Genomic DNA, 11,183 nt, shown 5'->3' with positions numbered 1-11,183 from the left:
CTAATGAAATACAGCTAATATTAAATATGCATAAAAAACAATATCAAAAATTTTAGATTTTTTCTTTTAGATTAATAGTAAAGAATCAAAAAATAAACTTTACTTAACATTATATAAAATTCTAAGATCAGAATAGGTTCTTTTTGACTCATCCTTTTGGGAATATTCAACAAAGATTAATAAGGAAAGCTTTTCGGAAATGAACAAGAAAGCCATCATTAAAATCTATAAATTACACTACTTCATCACCTTTTTGGAAAATATTTACTTAAATATTTAAATAGAACACCACATAAAATTGCCTTCATTTATAAAAAACGGAAATAAAAAGTTGGAGATATGATGAGGTTATAGATGCTAACTGGTTTCACATGATTAACTGCAGGATGACTGTATAGTTTTCTTCTGAATTTAGAAAGTCTGTTAAAGATTTGTGGTCAGATAATTGTGTTATATCAGATTCCTTGATTTTATTTAATGCTCCAATTCCAGATTCCATACTAAAAATACAAGTGCATCTTCAATGGTCAATTCTAGCTATGGCTAGGAAAATCATTACAATAAATTGGAAAATGAAACAGCAACAGTTGAGTAAGAAAAAACCTTTATAATGACAACAAAGCTTTCAGGTTAAGAAACCCTTTCTCAATGTATGACGACAGGTACATTCAAAAAATGCCCATATAAATACAAAATGCAAATCATGTGACCCGCAGCCAAGATCACATGATTAACGATACATTAATATACAAAGCTGAAAGTTAAAATACATAAAAAATACTTATCAAGCATGTACATCAGCTAAACAACATCAAATTATGTTAACATTATATACAATAAAAAATAAAAAATAAAAATTTATATAAAAAATCATTTTAATCTAGTCTGTTGTATCCTTGTTAAAATAGGTTTTAATGATACAGTTGCATTTAGACCAGGAATTGTATCAGCCGAAAGTCTCACTATCCATTCATACTCCCTAAGGTCCAAAAGATTGGACAAGTCTCCTCCCCTATTAGTTGCCGAAATACAGTCAATCACCCTGAATTTAAAACGGTGAATAATACCATGGGTTTGGATATGCTTAGACAATGCATTGTTATCACTACATAGTCTAATATTAGACTTATGCTCTATAATTCTCTCTTTGAGTTTTCTTGTGGTTTTTCCCACATAGAACGATGGGCAGGTCTCACAAGTTGCCAAATAAACCACGTGGCTAGTGACACAAGTGGCATAACAGTGAAAGGTAAATGTTTTTCTTGACACAGGATGTATAAAAGTATCAACCTGGGTTGATCTATTACTTTCATACTTGAATATATCCTCACAACAACTACAATTATGGCAAGCATAGGTCCCATGCTTCGTTGTCACCTTTAATCCAGATCTTACACTACTGAAATCCTTATACCCAAGTATACTCTTTAGTGTTCGCATATTTCTATAGCTAAATTGGGGTCTATCGCCTACTATCAGCTTGACATCCTCTTGTGCTAACAGCACCTTCCAATATTTAGTTATTACATTCCTGATGGCATATGTCATAGAATTAAATGAGGTAATAAACCTTAAGCCAGACTCATTATTTGAGAATTCTCGGAGTCATATCTCTCATTGGGTACCTTAAGAAAAATGGGATCATAGAGTGTATCCCTATGAGATGTTACATGTTCCCTAGTATTTGAAATTAAATCCACAGAATAACCACTTTTCTTAAATTCATCATGTTTCATCTATCTGCTTTAAAAATGTCTCATTCGCAGTATTCAATCTGCTAACCCTAGCCATTTGAGCTTTAACTACGCCCCTAAACACATGAGGTGCATGCATACTGGTTGCATGTAGATACCTACCAGATGCTACCTCCTTCTTAAATACTGTTGTATTAATAACATTATTGTGTTTAGTGACTGTGATGTCCAAAAAATTTATAGATGAATCCGAAACTTCTATTTTAAACTTCAGAAAATTAGTAGTATTATTTAGGAATGAAATATAATTCATAAGATCGGGTAAAGTCCCCTTCCAAAGAAGGAAACAATCATCTACGAACCTCTGGTAGAAAATAAGGTTGTCATTCAAAAATTTTTCACTATCACTCACATATTCCTTCTCCCATTGATAAAGGACAAGGTTGGCATATGTGTTTGCCACCGGTGTGCCCATTGCTACCCCTGTTTGCTGCAAGTAGCAATGATTATCAAAAAGAAATATGTTATTTCCCAATACCAACTCCAATAACGTACAGATGTTCTCTATGTGTCTGGTTGTAAACTTAGAACAATGTGTTAAAAAACTTCTAATTGAGTCTATACTGTGGTCATTGGGAATAACGGTAAATAATGAGTTAATATCCATGACCACCATATATATGTTATTGATATTAACATCTACTTCCTTCATTTTCAAATAACAATGTCTTAGTTTAACAAGAAAATCAATTGTATCTTTAAGTACTGTCTTACATCCAATCAGCAAGGGTTGTAACTGTTTCTGTAGATATAGAGAAATTGGTTCAGTTATCCAGCCCTTGCCAGATACAATTGGTCTCATCGGAGGGTTGTCCCTAGACTTGTGTACCTTAGGGACACCATATAATTGTGGTATTACAGGGCATGATACTGTGAAAAAATGAAACAGATCTAACGTAATGTCATTTGACAACTGAAGCTCATATATGCACATATTCACATAACTAACACATCTCTTGACTTCCAAAAATGATATCTGTTTAAATGCTTTCATCCCCAAGCAATGACATTACAGATTACATATATACACATTTATCCATAATGACTGTAGAGCCTCCTTTATCCGCTTGCTTAATAATGATATTAGGATTATCCTTCAATTCATTCATAGCTGCATACTCAGAATGTGTAATATTAAAGGCCCCATTGGTTCTCTTACACTCATAAATCTGTCTAATATCAGACTCACACAAGTTATTAAATGCTATTAAAACAGGTGGATAACATGGCATGAATACACTACGTCTTTTACATAAATTAGTATCATAGCCTTCATTTTTGAAAATTAACTTCAATACTATTGATCTAATGAACAATTTCAAATCCGTTAAAACTTTAACCACGTCCTCTGTGCAGGTGGGTATAAAACCCAATCCCTTACTCAGTACAGCAATATGCTCCGTAGTTAAAGAAAAAGCTGACAAATTTACGATACCTGCCATCATCTCCTGGCTATTTTGAACTGTTTTGGCGGACTATCATTTTTCCGTTTTGCTTCCATTATCAGGTTGGTATCCCTGAATTTCAGTAATACAGTGCCTTCATACGGCAATACATATCCCGAGCTACTTAAACAATGGCAGTGTTTAAATCTTAAGCTAAGCAAAGATTACATGTTATTTATGAACAAGTTCTTTACTAAAATTGAAGAAGAGCTAAAAGCAGACATTATTTTAAAGGAAGATGAACTATTATCCATGCCATGTTTCACTAATATGCAGTCGCTATACTATTCCATGATGGACAGATTAAGTTCGCTGGATGATCGCCTAGAGGTGGTGAAAAAAAGGAAATTACTGCGTGATATGGCTGATTACCAAGCAGGGAATATTTTTTCTTGGCCCAAAAATGAGACAAATCATAATGCTATAGATCGTAGGACTAGATCTATTAGTAGAGTGAATAAAGATACATTACACTCTACAAAACAATCATTTGTTAGTACACCTTTGGATTCATTAGATGGCTTTCCAGAATTGGTGAATGCATCTTTAAATCCACCGCCGAAGGAAGGACAGAATACGATGTCAGGATTGGATGTTGGCTCAATACGTAATACGTCATCAGCGGTAGATGATAGAACACAAGCTGTGGAACAAGCTACTGTAGGCACTCATGCTATGTCTGGTAATGAAGGGGAGGTGAATCCATCGCTACACGCTTCCCAAAAAACTTTATCAAATTTTTTACTAAACCATTTCAATTACAGCAAGCGGAACGTGTAAAGGATAAAGAAAAGAACGTTGCAGCTAGGTCGACTTCGAGGGGAAGAACGAAATTCAAGGATACCAACCTGATAATGGAAGCAAAACGGAAAAATGATAGTCCGCCAAAACAGTTCAAAATAACCAGGAGATGATGGCAGGTATCGTAAATTTGTCAGCTTTTTCTTTAACTATGGAGCATATTGCTGTACTGAGTAAGGGATTGGGTTTTATACCCACCCGCACAGAGGACGTGGTTAAAGTTTTAACAGACTTGAAATTGTTCATTAGATCAATAGCATTGAAGTTAATTTTCAAAAATGAAGGCTATGATACTAATTTATGTAAAAGATGTAGTGTATTCATGCCATGTTATCCACCTGTTTTAATAGCATTTAATAACTTGTGTGAGTCTGATATTAGACAGATTTATGAGTGTAAGAGAACCAATGGGGCCTTTAATATTACACATTCTGAGTATGCAGCTATGAATGAATTGAAGGATAATCCTAATATCATTATTAAGCAAGCGGATAAAGGAGGCTCTACAGTCATTATGGATAAATGTGTATATATGCAATCTGTAATGTCATTGCTTGGGGATGAAACAGCATTTAAACAGATATCATTTTTGGAAGTCAAGAGATGTATTAGTTATGTGAATATGTGCATATATGAGCTTCAGTTGTCAAATGATATTACGTTAGATCTGTTTCATTTTTTCACAGTATCATGCCCTGTAATACCACAATTATATGGTGTCCCTAAGGTACACAAGTCTAGGGACAACCCTCCGATGAGACCAATTGTATCTGGCAAGGGCTGGATAACTGAACCGATTTCTCTATATCTACAGAAACAGTTACAACCCTTGCTGATTGGATGTAAGACAGTACTTAAAGATACAACTGATTTTCTTGTTAAACTAAGACATTGTTATTTGAAAATGAAGGAAGTAGATGTTAATATCAATAACATATATATGGTGGTCATGGATATTAACTCATTATTTACCGCTATTCCCAGTGATCATGGTATAGACCCAATTAGAAGTTTTTTAACACATTGTTCTAAGTTTACAACCAGACACATAGAGAATATCTGTATGTTATTGGAGTTGGTATTGGGAAATAACATATTTCTTTTTGATAATCATTGCTACTTGCAGCAAACAGGGGTAGCAATGGGCACACCGGTGGCAAACACATATGCCAACCTTGTCCTTTATCAATGGGAGAAAGAATATGTGAGTGATGGTGAAAAATTTTTGAATGACAACCTTATTTTCTACCAGAGGTTCGTAGATGATTGTTTCCTTCTTTGGAAGGGGACTTTACCTGATCTTATGAATTATATTTCATTCCTAAATAATACTACTAATTTTCTGAAGTCTAAAATAGAAGTTTCGGATTCATCTATAAATTTTTTGGACATCACAGTCACTAAACACAATAATGTTATTAATACAACAGTATTTAAGAAGGAGGTAGCATCTGGTAGGTATCTACATGCAACCAGTATGCATGCACCTCATGTGTTTAGGGGCGTAGTTAAAGCTCAAATGGCTAGGGTTAGCAGATTGAATACTGCGAATGAGACATTTTTAAAGCAGATAGAACTTATGATGAATTTAAGAAAAGTGGTTATTCTGTGGATTTACTTTCAATTACTAGGGAACATGTAACATCTCATAGGGACGCACTTTATGAACCCATTTTTCTTAAGGTACCCAATGAGGGACATGACTCACCAGAATTTTCAAGCAATGAGTCTGGTTTAAGGTTTATTACCACATTTAATTCTATGACATATGCCATCAGGAATGTAATAACTAAATATTGGAAGGTGCTGTTAGCACAAAAGGATGTTAAGCTGATAGTAGGCGACAGACCTCATTTTAGCTATAGAAATATGCGAACACTAAAGAGTATACTTGGGTATAAGGATTTTAGTAGTGTAAGATCTGGATTAAATGTGACAACTAAACATGGGACTTATGCTTGTCACAATTGTAGTTGTTGTGGGGATATATTTAAGTATGAGAGCAATAGATCATCCCAGGTTGATACTTTTGTACATCCTGTGTCAAGAAAAATATTTACCTTTCACTGTTATGCTACTTGTGTCACTAGCCACGTGGTTTATTTGGCAACTTGTGAGATCTGCCCATCGTTCTATGTGGGAAAAACCACAAGAAAACTTAAAGAGAGAATTACAGAGCATAAGTCTAATATTAGACTATGTTGTGATAACAATGCATTGTCTAAGCATATCCAAACCCATGGTATTATTCACCGTTTTAAATTCAGGGTGATTGACTGTATATCGGCAACTAATAGGGGAGGAGACTTGTCCAATCTTTTGGACCTTAGGGAGTATGAATGGATAGTGAGACTTTCGGCTGATACAATTCCTGGTCTAAATGCAACTGTATCATTAAAACCTATTTTAACAAGGATACAACAGACTAGATTAAAATGATTTTTTAAATACATTTTTATTTTTTATTTTTTATTGTATATAATGTTAACATAATTTGATGTTGTTTAGCTGATGTACATGCTTGATAAGTATTTTTTATGTATTTTAACTTTCAGCTTTGTATATTAATGTATCGTTAATCATGTGATCTTGGCTGCGGGTCACATGATTTGCATTTTGTATTTATATAGGCGTTTTTTGAATGTACCTGTCGTCATACATTGAGAAAGGGTTTCTTAACCTGAAAGCTTTGTTGTCATTATAAAGGTTTTTCTTACTCAACTGTTGCTGTTTCATTTGGATTTTATATCAATAAATTGGAAAAGCAAGAATACCCTCTTTTACTTTTTATTCATTCGCTTAGCAAAAGGTGCATGTAATATGGAAATACAGACATAATATAACAGAACTTCAAATCGTACACCCAAACTTTTATCTTGGCAAAAGCTTAAAGGATTATTAGAAAAATATTAATGGTTGATTCATTGTCATCTTGTTTTGGACTCTGTACAGAGTTTCTTGTTTGTCTTTTTCTTGTATATTGGATAATTGTTATATTCTATAAGTTATTTTAATCAAAAATGCAATATTTTTTTTTACAAAAAAAAGAAATACAATTTATATAGAATAAGGTAGAATATTATTTTGAAAATAAGACAGCAAATATATTTAAATAGACTGCTTATAAGAAAGATGTGTATTACATATATCTGCATATGGCAGAAATATGAATGAGATCTTATATATATATATATATATATATATATATATATATATATATATATATATATATATATATATATAGACATTTAAAGCTCTGTCATGTGGACTTTGAAGATTTTTACATGTTGCATGCTATTAGATGCACTAAAACTAACTGAAATAACTCAAAGCTGAAATTTGAGTGTCATACTGCTGAATCTGTGCATCCATTTTGGTAGAAAGTAAAGTAGATTTTTCAATAAGTTTGAACCCTGGAAGGGAGAACAACATTTGAATCAAGCAAATTACATTTTTTTTAATAAAATATATACTGCAAATATGTTTTTTACTTCATAGAAATGCCAAGACATTCTCTTTGACCTCAGAAATGTATATATTTTTAAGAAGTAGTTTAATACGCTAAAGTATTTTTAGCATGATAAATATATATGTGCATTAATTTCTCTTTTGTCTTCTTCTTCTTTCGGCTGCTCCCGTTAGGGGTCACCACACTGGATCATCTGTTTCCATTTCTTCCTGTCCTCTGCATATTTCTCTATCACACTAACCACCTGCATGTCTTCTCTCACCACATCCGTAAACCTTAACTTAGGCCTTCCTCTTTTCCTCTTACCTGGCAGCTTCATCCTTAGCATCTTTTTCCCAATATACTCTGCATCCCTCCTCAGCACATGTCCAAACCAACATAATCTTGCCTCTCTGGCTTTGTCTCCAAACCTTCCAACCTGGGCTGACCCTCTAATATACTTGTTCCTAATCCTTTCCACCCTTGTCACACCCCAGTGCAAATCTTAACATCTTTAACTCTACCATGTCCAGCTATGACTCCTGCCTTTTTGTTAATGCCACTGTCTAAAACCCATATAACATAGCTGGCCTCACTATCCACTTGTAGACCTTCCCTTTCACTCTTACTGGTACTCATCTGATATTATTATCATCTGGTATTCATTTCTCTTTTGTATTATAGTTTAAGATGATAAGATTACCTGTCACCTGTAAGTTTATGGATGTCTTTATCTTTTCAGGTCCCACTCTATTCTACATATTCATTTAGAGATTTAGCTATAATAATGTTGAATGAGCAAATAATTTAGGAATATTTAATGGATAATTTATACTATTACATAATAGGTATATAGTACACTATTTGTTGGATTATTTAATATTTGTGATTAATAGAAGAGGATTATTAAAGTTCCATGTAGTAACTGGGGGAAAAGTTTTAAATAGCAAAATATGTAACTAAATTAACAGTTTCTTATTATTTTTGATTTATATACAATATTATATTAATTATTTGTAAGCCACAGTAGCTTGTGGCTAGTTTTTTGATGATTTTTTTAGGTATCGGTAGGAAGAGAGAATGTATAGTAGTTTCTCGAGTCAACAGGCAAACTAGGAACTTTGATATCTATGGAAAGTTGTGTTTTATCAACAATATATATAGTTATAGTCATTGGGCGGCCACGGTGGAGCAGTGGTTAGCGTTGCCGCATCACAGCAAGAGGTTCTCTGGTTCGATTCTTGGCTGGGGTGCCTTCTGTGCGGAGTCTGCATGTCCTCCCTGTGGTTGCGTGGGTTTCTTCCGGGTGCTACAGTTTCCTCCCACATCCCAAAGACATGCTGTAGGTGGATTGGACACTCCAAATTGGCCCTAGGTGTGAGTGTGTGCGTGCATGTGCCTTCTGTGGAAGGTTGGGCGCTGGGCTGGCACCTCAGCACTGCAAAACTTCACTGCCAATCATAAGCGGACAGGTGATCCACTGTGGCAACCCCTCACCGGGAAAAGCCGAAAGAAGAAGAAGATATATAGTTATAGTCATAAACGTGTCTTTGTTTTTGTTATTTACAAGCGTATTAGGTTAGCCTGTAGAATGGAAGAATTCAAAAAAAATGTGGAATGCTAAAATAGTGTTGGAGGAATGCATTGGAGTCTTATATATAATTAAATTAATATGGTAGATAAATGTGTTATATTATCTTTTAAACAATATCTTTTTAAATATGCAGTATGGTGCCACCATGGACCCCAGAAACTACCACCCCATTAGTCTGACGAGCCTGGTCTGCAAGGCCATGGAACGTATCATCTTGTAGCTTATAAACAAGGACATAGGTAACATCCAAACCCTGAACCCCACTCAGTTTGGGTTTGTAAAAGGTAGATCATGTCTACTAAACCTGATTGACTTCTTTGAGGTAGTCATTAGAGCCGTATACGAGGGCAAGGTAGTGCACACAGTTTATCTTGACCTCGCCAAGGCTTTCGATACCATCCCCCACTCTGGAATTATAGATAAACTCACTAAACTGGGCATAAATCCCTATGTCACAAGATGGGTGACCAACTGGCTCACTGACAGAACCCACACAGTAAAAGTAGCCAACTCCAAGTCCGACCTCATACCAGAGACAAGTGGAGTACCACAGGGTTCAGTCCTGGGTCCTCTCCTGTTCGGCATCTACTTGTCTGAAGTGCAGGCCAACACAAAAGGTCTTTGGCTAACAAAGTTCACAGATGACTGCAAACTGGGAGCCATAATAGAATTACCCACTGAACTAACTCTAATTACATCCTTGCCACTCTTAAAACAAAAACTTAGAAAACACCTCCAAATGCACTGGCTATGCCCTTGTAGTAACCCTGACTAACCATCCTCTTCACCCCTGTTTCTTCCTCTTCTTACCAAACTTCCAAACATTTACATGCTTTGTCTTGTAAATAAGACTGACATTATTTAAACTCTGATCAACTTATTTAAATCCTTCTACCTGATATGAACTATTGTACATAACACTTACTATCTGTTTTAGCTGTCTTAAGCAATACTCTGTTCACTCTTACTGTATTATATCTGTTTTAGCTTTCTTAAGCATTATTCTGATTACTGTAACTTTTCTCAAGTGTTTTTATATCTAGAATGTAATAACTACCTGTTTCTATTTTGTTTATTAATCCTTATTTTACCATATAACAATATTTTATACTTTTGTATATCTGTGTGGAGCTTTTCTCCCCGGGCCTCTACTGAAAATGGAAATATATCCAGCTAGACTAGCCCGGTCAACAAATGCAAAATAAATAAAAATAAAAATAAAATAAAAATCTAATAATGTAGACATTCTACAGAAGGGCCTCTCAGAGACAGATGCTTGGTGTCAAAGTCATGGCCTCAAGCTCAGTGTCAAGAAGTGTATTGTCATCCTATTTGGAAAAAACTCAGTACCCATGAACTGCCACATAGGCGGTAGCTCACTAAACACTGAAAGTGTGATAACAGACCTCGGGACACAGGTGGACAGTAGTCTCTCCTTTGATAACCACATCACCACAGTAGTCAAGAAATCCTTCTAAGTGGCACACCTCATCACAAAAGGGTTCTCCTCTAGAAAAAAGGAGGTCATTGTTCCTCTCTACTCATTCCTCATCACACCCATTATAGAGTACAATGTTCCGTTTGGCATGTAACACACAAGACACCTACAAAGGCCACACAAATACCTCACTGAGAGGATTATCAGCCTCAGATGCCATACTCAGACCATCTCAAAAAACTCTAGCTCTACTCTGTTGCATATAGGTTCATAGGTTCATAGGTTCATAGGTTCATACTAGGCTATCTGCCCAAGGGCATTTATAAGCCTAGCCCATAGTTATTTGGCTTTCGCCACCCCTTTAGTTTGAATAAAACTATGCCTATTATTTTGCTGTGCCTCTGTCAAGCAGTGACACTGAAGTACTCCCTGGGGTATATCTGCGATCCCCCATCCATTGGTCAAGATTCCTCTTGAACAAGGCCAGCGAGGTGCTCTGCCTTACATGTACCGGGATTTTGTTCCACAGCATAGGGAGTCTCTGGGTGATGAATCTGTCCCTCCAGCATGTTCTATTAATAACCGTGTCAAGGTATAAGTCTCCCGCCCTTGTGGTTCTGAGGGATCTAGATTTTTTGTGGTGAAGCATATTCATCAAATCAGGGTTTGACATGGCCTTATATGTCAGGCACAGGTCACGTCT

The sequence above is a fragment of the Protopterus annectens genome, chromosome 5.part0 (genome assembly GCF_019279795.1).
Source record: "Protopterus annectens isolate FY-2018-M chromosome 5.part0, PAN1.0, whole genome shotgun sequence".
In the NCBI taxonomy this organism is placed as follows: Eukaryota; Metazoa; Chordata; order Ceratodontiformes; family Protopteridae; genus Protopterus; species Protopterus annectens.
Note: the sequence above shows the minus strand (reverse complement) of the source record.